The sequence below is a fragment of the Adiantum capillus-veneris genome, chromosome 24, assembly GCF_014529385.1.
Source record: "Adiantum capillus-veneris isolate H3 chromosome 24, ASM1452938v2, whole genome shotgun sequence".
Classification (NCBI taxonomy): domain Eukaryota; kingdom Viridiplantae; phylum Streptophyta; class Polypodiopsida; order Polypodiales; family Pteridaceae; genus Adiantum; species Adiantum capillus-veneris.
The window spans coordinates 21033432-21050067 of NC_140954.1; positions in this window are offsets into that span (position 1 = coordinate 21033432).

Sequence of the window (16636 nt, forward strand, 5' to 3'; positions counted from 1 at the left end):
CAAATTCCCACGCTCTTTTAACATCAATCCCTGCTAGCAAGGCTTCAAAGTAATTGTGTAGATCCAGTTTCTCCAAGTAGTCCCCCATCTTGCTCCTGACAAATTCATTGAGCTCTTGAGGGATCATGGGTAGCTCCACTGCATTTCCCTCCGGATCTTTAAACACTCCTTGGTAGATTCTCAGATCATTGGTTTCTAGTAGATCATCTTGAATCCAAGTGCTTGTGGGGTTCAAGGTTCCCTCTAGGATAGCAAAAGGCTCCACTTCTTCTAAGTAGTCCTTGATAGTCATCCTCTTCTTCTTTGCAGGCGACTTTGTGGCTGCCATGGATCTTGTTGCACTCAGTAGAACAAAGTTAGCGTTTTTTACAGATTAGCTGATAAACTGAGTTTTGACTACCCAAATGACTTGAAAATTGAAATAAGAACTCAAAAGGGACTAGGGAAACCATGCATGTGCCCACATTAGGTTTTTGGCTGAAAAATAAGCATATAGACATCCTACGCGTAGGATGTCTACTTCCTCTAATTTTGATGAAACTTGACATGCTTGTGGCCCTTGACCTGTGCAACATGGCTATGTACTTGGAATTTGGTTTGGACATCAAAAAGTGCAATTTTGAGTAGATTTAGGCTTTTGGCTTACAAAATGGGTAGGATGTCCTATATGGATGGGCAAATGATATCCAATCGGATTGAAATTTGATATATAGGCTTCTTATAACATGTAAAAGACTCCCATGATGTCAATTCCTGCACAGAAGGTCAATATGACTCTGGAGACATCCTACGCGTAGGATGTCTCTTTTTTCAGAATGACTTGACTTTGGTTTTGTGGGTAGCCCTTAGCATGTAGAACATGGCCCTGTTCTTAGATTTTGAATTGAATAAGTATTGGTGTTGTTAGGAGCATGTGTAGTGTTTTTAGGCTCAGAAAAGAACATCTTTGAGGTTTTTGGGGCCAAATGTGATGGGTCTGGCTTGAAATTTGATATATGAGCTTGTAAAGATGTTATAAAGATATGTGGAACTCAAAAACACCAGTTGGAGGTCAAATAGGGCATTTAGACATCCTACGCGTAGGATGTCTATTTCACTATTTTTCATATCTGACTCCACAGTTAGCTTGGCAATGTGATAATGAGTACATTGTGCAAGTTTCATGTGATTTGGACTAGTTTTGGTAGGTCTATGACCCTTTATTGCCTCTATGCTCTGACTTTCCGTTTTTTGATGCATATGAGGTCAACTCTTGTCCAAATGTGATGAAACTTGATGGCTAGCATATATAAGCTATGTAGTGATAGCCATTTTTTGGCTCTCCGTAATTGCCATAGTAAGTTACCTCACCCTACCAAAATCACCCAAACACTGTGACTATCCCTACCATTTCACTGTACATAGGCGTGTGTGCGTTAGAATCTTTACCTATATTTAAAAAAAAAATAAAAAAATAAAAATTCTCAGCTAGCTACTTACTTGGCTTGGTGAACCAAAAAAATAGAAAATATTGCGGCCCATTTTGTGTAATTATCTTATTTTATAAGTGCCTAAATAGAGGGGTTTCTATTTCTTTATTTATGTAAATATTTACATTAGGTGTGTGTATTACTAGACCTGAGTATATCTTCTTTTCTTATCCACATTATTATTACTGTTTTATTTTCTTCAATCACCGTGTAAAAATAAACCCTATGCCTTCACATTTCTATCCGTATCTCGTGAAAATCCATAAAAAACAACTTCTACTACTTAGTCAATCTTTTCTTTAGATAAATCTATCTTTTTTCTCTCCTAATAAAATCAAATGAGGGTTCAATTAATTGATTTTCTTTTATTTTTATATCCTTTATTTTTCATATCTTTTAGGATTTTATATTATCATAAATTCCATACACTAGCTTGTTTTTTTCCCATCATGTGTATATATTATATTCATAAATAATCTCCTCCATGCAAGCGTCCACATGAAATTGAGTCCCATTAGGTCATGCTAGGGTGTGTTGAGAGCCCACTCTTGGAGCTATAAGGAAAACCCATCACAAGGGACCCACATCAAAGACTTGGGAAAGGCAAACAATACATGTTTTGGCTCAATTTTTGGCGCTTCTTTCCAATCCGAATCTCACCAGGTCATCAAAAGAGAAAAGTTAGATCATGATTTCAACCATGTGCTCAAAATTTTTAGAATTTTTGGAGCTAAGTAACGGAGGGTATGATTTGTTTTGTGGACCCTATTCTGTCAACTTTTTTCCTCACAAAGCACCCTAAATCTTCTCTTACCTTTCCACGCTTCCACACACAAACACACACTCATCCATCTCCATCCCTCACTCAAACCTGCAATTTCCATGGCTTCTCCCACCCTCTTCACCATTACCCTTCTCTCTCATCCCTATAGTTCTTTTATGAACCTCTACATACATACACCCTCTCCATGTCTCTCTCTATTGCTTCTATGTTACAATTTCATTTACCTCTCCTAAAAATATCTAAAATTCAGCATCTTAACCATGCTAACTTCTGCAAATTGAGGAGTTTTCATCAACAAATCCTCTTTTTCATCGTGGTGGTCAACCGTGGTGGCGGCGTAAAGAAGCGAAGAAGAAGAAGAAGGCCAACGGTCATTTTTTCCACAATCTGCACAAGGGTGAGTTCAAGCTTCTTCAAAGCTTCACCATCTCAATGATTCTCTTTTAATTCACCCCTCTTCCTTCATCAAATCAGCTCATTCTACCCATTGTAAATGTATCACTAAAAATTCTAGTGATTATTACCACTAACAACTAACTTCTCTTGTAAAAATGCACCCACACTATCAACATATGGAGTAGGCAACCGCACAAGTAAACCAAATTCACTCACTCCCATGGAAGCTTCTCTCCTTTCACCACATCAATAATTCTCTTACTTGAACCCACATCCATGTGACTCAAGAGATAAGAGAGACCCCACTCTCATTTGAAATTCATAAAAATTCATAATCCTTGATCTTTCCTAATAAAATTGATTAGGCTTAATCCTAATCAAGGCTTCTAAAAACCTATATATAGAACCCATTCCTCCTTGTAAAAGACATCGCTATACCATTGCACACTAGATTGAGCGTAGCACACGCCAGTTCTATCTTGGTTGTAAGGAGAGAGTAAGCTCTCTATACACCATCACTTTGGTGCATAGAAAAGCTTGAGCTAGTTTGAGTGAGTGCGAGTAGAAGATATTCTTCCTACCATTGTTGTATCTACCCTAACATCAATGAATTGGTAGTTTTGGGTGCAATTCATGTCCAAAGGCTCACGCTTCTCCTCCAATTTGGCTTGGCAAACTCATTCAGCTTCATAAGGTGACTTGTTTCATTAAAGGTTGTTGTTTTGTTGCTTGTGATTCATTGGCTATTGTTTGCCTACCATTGTAAAAGGGTGGATGGTGAGAGGGATCCCATAACCCTAAGACAATGTGCTAGTGATGCTATAACCAAATCTTGTCACTTGATTCCGCAAGCTCTAAGTTCCTTCTTGTGCAAAATATAAAGTTGAAGCCAAGTTGTACACCATCTCTCTCTCTCTCTCTCTCTCTCTCTCTCTCTCTCTCTCTCTCTCTCTCTCTCTCTCTCTCTCTCTCTCTCTCTCTCTCTCTCTCTCGTGTTTTAGTGTGTGAGAGTGTTCCATTGGTGTTAGGGTTAGTGTAAATTCCTTGCTTGTTTGTGGGTTGCTCTACGATTCTCCTCTTTTGCGTCCTAGTTCGCTCTTAAACTAGGTGGTGCCCCTTGTCTAGTTGGGTATTGGCTGTGGGTTTGCTGTTTTGGTTTGTGTTGTGTTGTGCCCCAGCCCTACTGAGCAGCACGGGAGCCTTGAAGGGTGTCTAGAGGCCGCTCTTCTTGTTGCCCGCCCCAGACCGCCTCAATAGAAGCTGTGTATGAGGTGAGATATTGACTTGGGTGCCCAAACATGGCCTTGAGATATCCTACGCGTAGGATGTCTCCTGATGAATTCTTTTGGAGAAGTGCTACTAGTATATGCCCTTATCCCCACTGAGTCCCCTTCAAGCCTTATTTCAATAAAAAAGTCAAAAAGATAGATAGAAACTCTCTGTTTGGCTTTCAGAGCCTCTGAGTCATTTTCTGACACTGGGAGTGCTTTTTGGCGATGAATTTTTTTGATGTTAGTCTCCATAGCCTCATGGTTCCTTGGGGAACCTTTCCATATGGTTTTTGTTGGCTTTGGCTTCACCAGAGCTCCGTTTGGCGATTTGTCACTCTGGAAGCACCCGTGGTTGTGTTTGCATGCCGTTGATGACTTGTGGTGGTGTACCACCATAGGACTTGGTTGTTGATGGTCTAAGCAAGCCGCTCGTGAAGTTTGGTGGAAAACGGACATCCGGTTTGGCCGTGAGATCCAGTTGACGCTTTGTGTGTCCGATGCCGTTTCTGAAGCTTAGTCCCGCTTCCGGTTGCCTTATGGCCATGTGGGCTATATAGCTTTGTAGATCATGTCGAGATGCTCCTACCCATGAGTTTTGGTAGCATTTGGGTGACTTTCCACCGATTTACAACTTGGTGGCCTCTTGCAGGGCTCTAGAAGTTAGGGTTTTTCCCGTTGGTTTTTTGCCACCTTTGTGCTTTCAAGAGTGGTCTCCTATGATAGGGTAAACCCCCTATGAAGCCTTATTGCTATTGGGTTAGCCGTTAGGTGGCTACCTTTACCTGTAGGTCTCTACTGCTCGTTCCCCGTGTGAACCCTACACTAGTTTCGTGATAAAACATCAAACATACGCGAAAATCTCAAGGTGTTGAGCCTACCTCTCATATCTGGAGCCTGTCGGGTGGTCGTCTGCATCGTAGAAGCAGCTGGAAGTCCGGTTCGTTCTAGGTGGCAAGAGCTCTCTCTTAAGAAGGAAATAGTAGAAATGAGCTCTAAGTGAAGTGAAAAAAATCTTATAATGGGGGTTCCCGGACCACTTTCTATGAAATTTGACATGTGCTTCTAACTTCTTGCGAGATGCGGTTTAGGCTCAAAAAGTTCTTGATTTGGACTCCATTTGCCCAGTTTCCGAGAAATTTGACGTTTCGGTCAAAATCTGGCCAAAACACGCCTTCCGCTCCATTTACATAATTGCACCCCATTGTACCATAGGTTGTCCTATAGTCACTGATTATCCCCATATTTTTTGTTTTTCATTACGACCATATTTCACCTGGTTTTTGTATTTTTGAAGTTTTTCTACCGATAATTAGGAAAATTAAAAAGAAAATAGCAAAATAAGCCCAAAAAATCCCCAAAAATCACAATAACTCAAAAAAATCACCGCAAAACATTGTGTACACTCACATGCAGTTTTTATGGCCCGATTTCTCTGTTTTACCAATATTGTGCCCGAAAAATGGCTGTTTTTACATATATACACACACCTAGAGGCCTAATTTGGCGTTTGGCCCCATATACTTGTAGATTCATGTTGTATAAGGGCATATGTACTTAGGTTAGTCCAAAAAAATTTGCAATCAAATGAAAACCGTTCAAAATAGTCAAAAAACATGCCCTTTTTGCTCTTTTCACCTTCATTGGGTCCGCATTGAGAATGCCTCCCCCCTCCTAGTCGGAGTCCTCCCGGACAACAAGGTATCAACTCAGGGTATGTCCAATGCATGGGTTAAAAATTGTGCTAATGCGTGGCCATGTAATGTGGCCCTATCTGATGCATACTCAGTCAATGCATGGAAAACTTAATGATGTGCGAGAGGAGGGAGTAAGCAAGATGCGTATTGGCATTCGACGTCGAGGTTTCCTATTTGTTGTTGATTTGGTTGGTGGATTTTCTTTGCAAGTAAAAGTTGTAACTCTGCAGCTCTTTGTTTGATCGTCTTCTTTGCAAAAGTTGCTTGGATTGCCGCTACTGTCGATATGGCCGTGGTTGTTTTCGCGGATGGATGTGTCATTTCCGTTGTAGCTATAATCTTGTTCTCTGTTAATTGCCCTTTGGAGTTTTGTTGTGGAGTCTTTTGTAGGTTTATTGCCTCGTCCTTGATCGTCATTGATATTCTGCTAATCGGCATCCGCACAGATTGAATTGCCGATGTCGTTTGTCTAGCTGCTGGTTTTTCTTGTATTGAAAGGAGTTCCTGTAGCATCGCCTTGGGGATCCAAACGTGTTTCTCATGTAGTTGGCAATTGAGCTTGTTCTTCGGTATTCATATCTGTTTTATTCCCTTGGTTGTTGGTTTAACTGTGTTCTTTTGTTGACTTCTGCTATTGTATCGTGGTTTGTATGCCAGTCACCTCTATCCTTCCGTACCCATACTTTTTTTTTTGTGTTGCTAACCTTGATCTATTCACTGTTATCTATGTTGTCTTATTTTTGTAGTGAACATGGTTGGTAGTTCCCTGGTTGTTCTCCATGGGTATCGTGTTGTGCTTTATTGGCACCCATCCTTTTTGTTCTTTATCTAGTGATGGTGTTTCTCTTATCTGGTTCTTCCGGGTTGTCTGAACAAAGTCTACCACCTGTTGTTCTTGTGCATGCTGAATTTTGACTGTATCCGAATTCCAATCTATCTGCACATTATCCTCTTTTTGCCAAGGTTGTCCCAACAACATGGGGTGTAGTGTGCTCGCATCCTCAACCACATAAAACTTGTGGGGGTAAACATATTGATGTATTTGTACATGCAATATTGTCCAGCCCAATGTTCCTAGCGAATGTGATGTACTACTTTCCAGCACTTGTTGAGTAAGATGTAGTTGATCTTCGAGCTTGAGCTGTTTATATACTTTGTAAGAGATTAGATTTTCTTGAGCTCTGGAATCAAGCAATGCCGTCGATTCAACTTGATTGCTACCCACTTTGACTGCAATTATTGGTTCCACTGTGTCTTCACCAAAATTCTTAATCGAATAGCATTTATTCACAACGGTGATCCACTTTGTTGTTGTTGTCGTAGAAGCCTTGTTTTTGCAATGCGTTCTTTTGCTTCTGCTTGTGCTTCTTCTCGTCCCCTCTGTTTCTCCCTCATTCGTTATTTTTCTTGATGGATTTGTTGAAGCATATCCTGTGTTAGTGGTAAATGATACTTTTTTAACCAACACCCACTAATCCAATTTGGCATTTCTTCCCCTGCCAATGTAGCAAGTTTGGCAGCTCCACTTTGTGATAAGTCACTAATCACAAAGGGTACCATCCCTCGCTTTTTAAGTTTCTTGGCATGTTGCTTCAAAGTATAAACAAGTACATAATCACCTGTTTTGAACTCTTTCTTACACACATGCTTGTCAATGTATTGTATGGTTTATTTACTAGATACAAAAGAGCTTGATGATCTGTGAAGAACACAAATTTGTTTGCAAGCAAGTAATGCCGAAATTTATTTACAGCATAAATCATTCCTAATCCCTCTCTTTCAGTGGTAGTGTAGTTCTTTTCTGCACTATTTAGCTGTCGGCTTGCATAACAAACTAGGAAATACATTGTTCCTTCTCCAGGTTGAGCCAGAATACTCCCAATTGCGTATGCAGAGGCATCAATGTGAACATGGAATAACTTTTTCCAATCTGGTGCTTTAAGTACAAGTGTTGATACAAGGTTTTTCTTAAGCTTTTGAAATGAAGTTTCACACTCCTCGGTCCAATCAAAACTGACTAATAAGCGATATAGAGGTTGTGTAATGACCGCATACATATATATGAATCTTTGATAGTATCCACAGTGTCCCATGAAGGATTGTACTTGTTTGGCATTAGTAGGCATGGGCAAGTCTACTATGACTTTAATTTTGTTTAGGCCAGTGGTTATGCCATTTCTTGAGACAATATGTCCTAAGATGCGGCCTTGCCTTACCATAAAAATGCACTTTTTCGGGTTGAGACAGATTCGATATGTTCTGCACTTCTCAAATACCTTTTTAAATCGTCAATATGTTCTTCTCGTATAAGAGAGTGGACACAGTGATCATCCATACATATTTCTAAGAATATTCTCAGGTATTCTTTGAACGCATGAGTTATTAAACTTTGGAAGGTAGCTGGTGCATTGGTTAGGCCAAAAGGCATAACTCTATACGCATATATTCCCCACTCTGTGGCAAATGCTGTTTTGTGTTGATCCTCTATTGCAATTGCCAATTGGTTATACCCCAAAAACCCATCTAAAAAGGAATAAGCTCGTTTTCCAGCCACCCTCTCAAGCACATGTTCTGTGATCGGCAAGGGATAATTATCCCTTATTGTGGCTGCGTTCACTTTTTTGAGGTTCACACACACACGCAGCTTTTCATTCTTTTTTGGGACAACCACAATGGGTGACACCCAATCTGTATGCTCGATTTCATAGATGAATTCAGCATCCATCAGCTTGTCAATCTCCTCTTTGATTCGTTTAGCAAATGTGTCATTACATGTGTAAGGACTTTGTTTGCTAGGTTTGGCATCTAATTTTAAAGGAATTGTATGTTGGCATATCGATGGATCAACTCCCTTGAGGTCTTTGTAGGACCATGCAAACACATCTTTATAGTTCTTTGTGTTATCCTTTCTTCTTCTTCAGGCTCTAAATCAGTTGCTATAAAGATAGGCTGAGGCTCTTCGCCTAGCGCAGGGAGGTCTATCCGTTTTGCATTTTCCGGCCCATCATAAGATTCCTGGTTTATTCTTTCCCTTTAAGGTGGTGTCATTATGATTTTTATGTTTTGGATGGTGAATTTTTGATAGTGGGATGGTACATTCATGTTTCATTTTTTCAAATCCTCCTTACCGTCACTTTCTCCCTCAGTAGTCCATACCTCTCGTAACGACCGTTTTAGTTTTTGGTATTTCTTTTTACGCTCCGTTTTAGTCCACTCTGGATCTTTTGTCTTTTCTTGTTTTGATTGTTGAGATTTTCTTGATTTTGTTTCTGTTTTGGTCTTCCGTGCTTGTTTTATTTTTTCTTGTGTCCTTTCCCTTCGAACTCTTGAGAATTCTCCTGATATTTGGTCTTTTACATAATCCTCTGCCTTGATAAGCATTAGATAGTGAGTTTTATCTTTTATCCTGGGCATCAGGTTCTCTCTAATTTTGTTTTTTGCTCTTGTTTTTCTACAGCATTCCTGGCATCGAGGGTTTTGATTTGCAAAATCATAAAACTTGATATTCGCGGTTGTCTCTCCACACTCGCTTGAGCTGTCTGAACACTCGTTATCTGCATCGTGACTTAATTCCAGATGCTCAGAGGAGTTATAAAACTCTTCTTGTTCTAGTGAGTCTACATTCTCATCTCTTGCTGGTATAAGGCTTACCATGTAATAGGGTAGCACATCATAGCCATACTTATCGCAGAATTTTGTCGTTGGGCTATCTGTAATGGTACAGACATCCAATGTTGCTAGTATGTGTTCCCATTCCAGAGGTTCTAAGGCATCTTCGGGAAAAGGTTCCGGAATGTAATCCTTGTCCTCAATAGCTCTTTCTAAGATGCATTCCTCTCTTTTTAAGCTCCCACAATGTGAAGCTTCGCACATCCATAGCTCTTTTTTCTTCCCTAACCATGTTGGGAGTTCGGGCCCTCCCAATGTAGCTGAATCAAACTCTTCCACTGGTGTCTGGTTCACATCCTTGTAACTATAGTCTTTTAGGTATATTTTGGTTGTAGTCTCCTCACGTATGAGGTATATGTGGTCGTAACCCCAATCCTGGACCATCTTTAATTGTCTCATGAATGGTCTTCACAAGATGATCTCGTAATAGTTCTTTTTGTCAAAATCAACTATTGCAAATGTATGCTCACACTCGCTTCCGCAAGAGGTGACAATTACTTTTTCTAAAAGTCCTAGAGGCTTTTCCATGAACCCATCTGCCAGTTGCAATTTCATTCTAGTAGCTCTCAAAGCCGATTTTCCCCATTTTCTCCAGATTTCTTTGGTGGCGATAGCGACTCCCGCTCCACTGTCAAGAATAGCTTTGGAAACTACTCCCTAGAATTCTATTGGTAGTGTGGTATTCCCATCTTCTCCCTCGTAATATTCTCCAACCTTGTTTAAAGGTACTTGCCTAGTGATTAGTTGAGGCTTGTTCAACTCTCTGATCCCTTCTTGAAGCTTTGAGTTAGGGTCTTTTACTCCAAATTTTTCTAAGAATTTGCCTACGGTGGTCCATATGTTTGGTTGTAACCTCAGGAGTTTGGCTAACATGATTGTGCATGCCACAGGTGTGGATAATAACTCAATCAACTCTTGTGAATCCATCTCTGTTGGAAGTCTTTGACATGGGATTGCTCTCACCTCAGACTTATCTTCATACTCCCCTAGGTAAGAGGGTAGAGTTTTTAACGAGTCTGGTTGGTTGTGCTCCAAACTAATTGAACGGTTAGAATGTGATGTTGCGTCGTACTCTTCTGAAAATGATTTGTTGACTTGCTAGGGGTATAGGTGGACCTTGGTACTTCTTCGGGGGCATATGTTGATGTTTCTGGAACTGTTGCCATTTCTACTCCTCGGGGAGAATTCGTTTGTATTCTCGCCCGTACCTATCAACAAAAATGATATCCTTCCCCATAGCAATTTCATAAGAGAATAAGTAAAGAACCTTGTCTTTGCTTAATTCATTTGGGTAGGGTTCTTTGCATCGAAAATAAGAGACTACTCCCTCGCTCTCATGCTTGTGAATTCCCACATTCTCATTATCGGTAGAGACCCTGGTTGTTTTTTTATCATACATAAAAAGAGCTCCAAGTCGATCTTTTTTTGGAGGTGGCTCTTGAGCCTCTGAGACCATTTTTCCTTTTGCCACATTATCTCCAAATCTGTTGTAATCCTCAGGGTTACTAACTATCAGATAGTGGTTCCCCTTTTCATCTCGGAATCTATCTCCATCATCATAGACTCGAATTATCTCCAGTCTCTGAGAAGGTCTTTCTTCTATACAAATACAGTTGTGTCCCCGATAGTAAGAATAAACTAGGGCTCCCCTAGAGTTTGTTCCTTCTAAGAACATTATAGTGAACTTGGCATCATTCAAAGGGTTATGGGAGGTACTTCCTGCTAGCATTGGTCCTTCACCGGAGAAACCTCCTGGCTATTGACTACCCATCATGAAGAAGGAATTATCTAATGAAGTGTCAGTATCACTACCCTCCTCAATGATTGGTGCTAATGGATCTAGCCTTGCCTAAGTTACGCTCTCCTCAGTGGACACTAAGCTACCCTGATCACCTACCACTTTTTGGTCTCTAGGAATGTGTCTTCCTCATCTTAAATTCATCAAACTTAGTAATGCAATTTATCACAAATTCAACCACTCACCTGGCAAGGGATCAGTTTTCGCACATCTTCTTGCCTTGCCGTTGAATATACCTATACAGAAGCGTTTAATTTTGGCAATCGAATCAAAGCATTTAACCGCTAGAGGTGGTCTTAGTAATGATTGGTATAACTGGAGGGTTTACCTCAACCACTACTGTACTCTATACACTTCGGATGTTCTCAATTAGGTCTACTAATCTGGAACTGTACTTTACCCAAGTGTTTGTCAGTCTAGAGGTAAAGTCTTAATTATGTCTTTACTCCGCCAAAAGGTCAAACAAGGTCCAATTTACTTTTGAAAGAAGTTCTGGAACTCTTAAGTCAATTGGAGCATCACTCTATGTCCACATTCAGATTTTGACTTCAATAAGACCCTGTAGACATCCTACACGTAGCATGTCTACCTGCTCTATTTTGGATGAAATTTTCACTATAGATTCCCCTTGATGTGCTGAGTCCACAAATGTTCTCACTTTTTTATTTGGACACCTATAAGCTGGTCAACTGATCAAAAATCTGTTCCAACAGCTTGATATTGATCTGATATTTCACTAGTCAAATCAACTCCAATTTGGACCAAAATTGACTAGGAGGCTTGCCTAAGGCTATACAACACCCTGCTATGCCTACAATCAGATTTTGACTTCAATATCATGCCTTAGACATACTACACGTAGCATGTCCAAGTGCTCAAAATTGCTCCAATTTCAAACCACAGACTCCTCTTAAGGTGCTAATCACTCTGGTATGCTCACAATTGGATTTGGAGTGCTAAATCATTGTGAACACATCCTACACGTAGGATGTCTAAGTGCTTTGTTTCACTCCAAACTTGAGCCACAACTTCACCTTGATGTCAGCAACCCAATGCTATGCTTAGATTTTAGTTTGGATTTCAAAAGACCCCAAATTTAGCTATTCTAGCCTTTTTCAATCAAAAATGCTAAAGTCTGCTTAAAATCCAATTTTCTCACCTAATTGAGATGAAACCTTTCTCATGCACTCAATAAATCATGTAGATCATGCTCATGAAGACATCCTATGGTTTTGGTCTTACAATAATGCCTTGGCACAATTTGGATAGGATATCTGGCAATTTCCTTTCTTTTGGCCTTATCCTGTCAAGATATGGTCAAATTCCCCCTTCCAAGTGAATATAGGGTAATTGCTACCTTCTAAACACACTAGTCAACTCAAAACTCTCACCAGAACACCCTGTAGACATCCTACATGTAGGATGTCTACTGCTCCTTTTCTCATACTAAAGTGCTACTTTGCCTTCCCTATGCTCTCAGAAAGTGCCAATATGCCTTACAAATGCAAAAATATGCAAATTTCTCTCAATTTAAACCATTTCTAAACTTTTATGTTTTCTGAGTCCGCCTTTTAGCTTTTGGGCAATCCAATAAGGGAAAAACACTCAAGTCTATATGATACTAGGGTGAAACCCACCCTCTGAACACACAAGTGACCTCAGTTTCCCCAAATTCCTTGCTAGAATCCCCCTGGAGACATGCTACGCATAGGATGTCTATTGTCTTAAAATTTAAATTTTTCTGACAGAAGTACTCCCTATGCTATGCAGCTCTCTTAGAAATACTCACAGAAACTTTTGAACTTGAATTCAGCTTCTAAACACTCTTTTCCGTCTTTTACAGCTCTTTGATGAGCCTAACAGCAAATATAACATGCATGAAGTGCTCCAGATCATAAATCATGATGTCCTACTTACCCTACTCCTACTCATCATGTGAGATGGTGATTTTGGTGTCTCGGTTGCTTCCTCACCTCTTCAGACTCTCAAATTATCCTTTCACTGCCTCTACCACTCCAACTCCTACTCTCCTACCTAATACTACCTAAGTTGAAAGATCTAGGCCAGACACACGCTCCCTAGACTCCTCTTAAGACCTAGAGAGTCCACCACCCTCTGATCCTATCTAAATGTAAAATAAGACTCTAGCAAGCCAGAGAATCCCTATCCTCAAGGACTAGTCTCGGTCACCTACCTAGGGTTTTTGTCCCCGACAGCGGCGCCAATGTTGGCGGATACGCCACGACGGACGTCAGCACAGCGAGAACTCACCTAACAAGATTTTTCAGCTAAGGACGAAGCTCGACCCTCAGGCGCATGGAAGCAAGCATAGGGTGTCAACCTACACTCGACCGACTATTGACTACTTCCTACAAACGTCTCTACCCAATGTCTAAGTTACAACCTTCAAGAGTACACAAGAGGAGATTTCCTACAACGCTTTCAAGAGACAAATACCCATTAAACGTTCTCAAACCGCTACGGAACTTGAGGGAAATCCTATTAACACCAATAGGTCACTCTCCCTAAGGTTTGTGAACCAAAACCCCAACCCTAAACACCCGGTGCAGAATCACGTAGGATGTATGGTCAAAATTTACAGGTCGTTTTTTCCAAAAACTAAAGTGCCTAATGTGTAGCTCTACTCATTGTGAACGTGTGGATATGTTGAAATGCAAAAAAGGACAATGTATGCTCACCGAATCACCAGATATAGCTCGTGGGTCGATCTCGCAAAACCGGGCCGTACACCTACAATGTAGGTGTTGGCACGTAGCTCTCTTCGGGGGCAACACACTACACTTCTCCACACTTGATTCCGACCACCAATGTACGCGTAGCGTCAAGATAAACTCTCACTCTCTCTCGTACACAGAGTACGCTCAACTCACACAGACAAAACTTATAAAAATGACAAAAGGTTTTTTGCATTAAGGTGAAAAGTGGTATAAATACCTTACAATCTCAAACCCTAATGCTCCAATTTAACCATTTACTCAGTACTTACTGCCTGGTCGCCAACTGGTGGTGGGGGTAAGGGTGGAATGAGAGGTTGTGGTGGTGTTGGTGGATGTGGTTGAATGGGTGGTTGTAGGATTTTCACGGGTGGTGCTTGTTGTGGTGCTCTTGGTGGTGGTGGTCTTGCTCTTGGTGGTGAAACGTGGTTTTGTTTGGCTCCTCTGTTGAAATTTTGCCTCCTTGGGTGTGGGCAGTAACACATGCCATTTCCATCCTCCCTAAAATTGTAGCAGTGGTATTCTTGGTTCTGCCTTCATGGCCCTCTCCTTTGCTCTTGATTGCGGTTGTGTGCATGCCCTTTTTGCACCAAATGCACAGATAGATTCTCAAGCTGAGTAGTGATGCGACTCAACAAGTCTTGTTGCTCTTCTGATGCCTCTTGTGGTTAGGTTCTTTGAGTGGTTGTTTCAGTCACTGGGTTAGTCAAAATGAGCTTGATTCCTCTAAGTTGTTGACTCTTGCTTGCATGTGCATCTTCTTGTCTTTAAGGCGGGGTACTTCCACTACCAACTCATATGTTGTAGGGAATCTCCCCTTCACCTTCTCTTTAAGCGATGACCGTAGGCCAGCAATGAAACGGTCCTTCTTTAGTAAACTATGTTCTCATTCACCTTCCTCCAGTGAGCCAACCCATCACTCCCACACATCCACAAACTTGGATCCATACGTGGAATACTCTAGCAGACCTCCCTGCTTTAACTCTATCAGCAACTACCATAACATTTTTGAGGTTGTGCCTCCACCAAACCTCTTAACAAAGGCAGCACGTAGTAAGTCCCATGCATCCTTGGTAGCTCGAGCAAATCATTGTATCAAGACTTGGCATGTACTTTCATCAGTAGAGGAAAAATTCATAGCTGTGAGGCATCATGATCCTTGTTGGAAACCACACAAGCGATGTCAAAGTTATCAAAAAAATTAGTGGCGATGTCTTCTCCCTTCTCACCATTAAACATGGAAAAGGAGACACTTGCCATGGTAGTAAATTAATGAGCAAACAATTACAATTTATTAAAAAAAAATGGAATGACTTAGTGATTCATAAAGATTTATTGGGTGGAAAACTTGAGTAGGAGCTAAGAAGAGCATAAGGCTAGAATAGAATAAATATGCTTACATCAAAAGAGCACAAGGCTAGAATAGAATAAAGATGCTTACATAAAGATGCTAAGGATCTCATCAAGTATCTCTTCTCCGAATAGGAAAACAAAAGAGTGGTAGTAATCAAGATGTTTACATCAAAAGAGTGGTAGTAATCAAGAATGGCAAGATGATGGGATGTGGAGATCTAAGGATCTCATCAAGTATCTCTTCTCCGAATAGGAAAACAATCTTTTGATGGTAGAATATCTTCCTATCAATGTACACGTTTACATGCATGTGTTGCAAGAAACGGAAAGAAAAGACTTCTAACCTATTGTTTTTATCCATGTTGGGTGTAGGGAAAGGCTTTGACCACTAGAGTTGCATACCTTAAATGTTGACAAGGTGACATCTTCACCATAGGCCTCTACCTCTTGTTGAAGTCCACATAATCCTCCATATTGGGTTCAAAACAGACTGGGCAAGAAGAGTCTTCCTCAATTGGCTTTCCATTTTGCATGCGCCGGTGACTCTTGAGTGGTCGTAGCTGACTTGAACTCTCTAGGCCTAGAGAGAGCATAGGCCCACTTGCTTCCACCAAATGCTTTAGGCTTTGTGGCTTAGACTTTGTGGTTGATGTAGTTGACGACTCTTCTTTGATCGTTGGAGAGAAAACACTTGGTGCTACACAAAATCTGATTGATGTGAGAGTGATGATGCGGTTCTCAAAAGCAAAACTCATGATTCTTTCTTCACCTCCTCTATCGGCACTCATTGAAAAAATGTTTTGGTTGACAATAGTGAGGAAATTTCGTAGCCCTTCCACTTGATGCTCTTGATTTGCAATTACCACAAGCAATGCAAGATGGGGAGCTTACCTCTTGGATATCAATGATGCTACAACCTAGTTGTAGCACTTTGATGAAGGCATTGAGTGATTCTATAGTCTCCTCTTCTTCACTCCTCTAATTTGAAAAATCTTGTAGCCACTGGTCCATGATTGATGGCATGCATGGCTACTCTCTGTTGACTAAAGGTCTTTGCAAAGACCTCCTCAGTGGGGGCACCAAATAAGAGACGTAAGTGCAAAACAGACCCGATGGTTTCTACACCAAGACTATGCACAGTGTCCTCATCATGGGAGGTACACAATAGAGTCCACACCTAGCAAGATATGCGGCTAGGATGCATACATATACACAATCAAACATGCAATGGAAAAAAAAATTCAAGATCCATGTCTAAGTGTGGGATGGGGTGATTGGAAAACAAGATGAGAGGAATGGTGAGTGAGTGAGAATGGGTTTGCTACTCGTGCATGTAGTAAGGAAGATAATGAGATAAGGGAGACATGCAAGTATGCTCACTATTCATACCAGAGGTGGCAAATTTGCTCAGCTTAAGATGCAAGTAGCGAGATGATAGAAATATGAGAGGGAGAGAGAGTGTGAGTA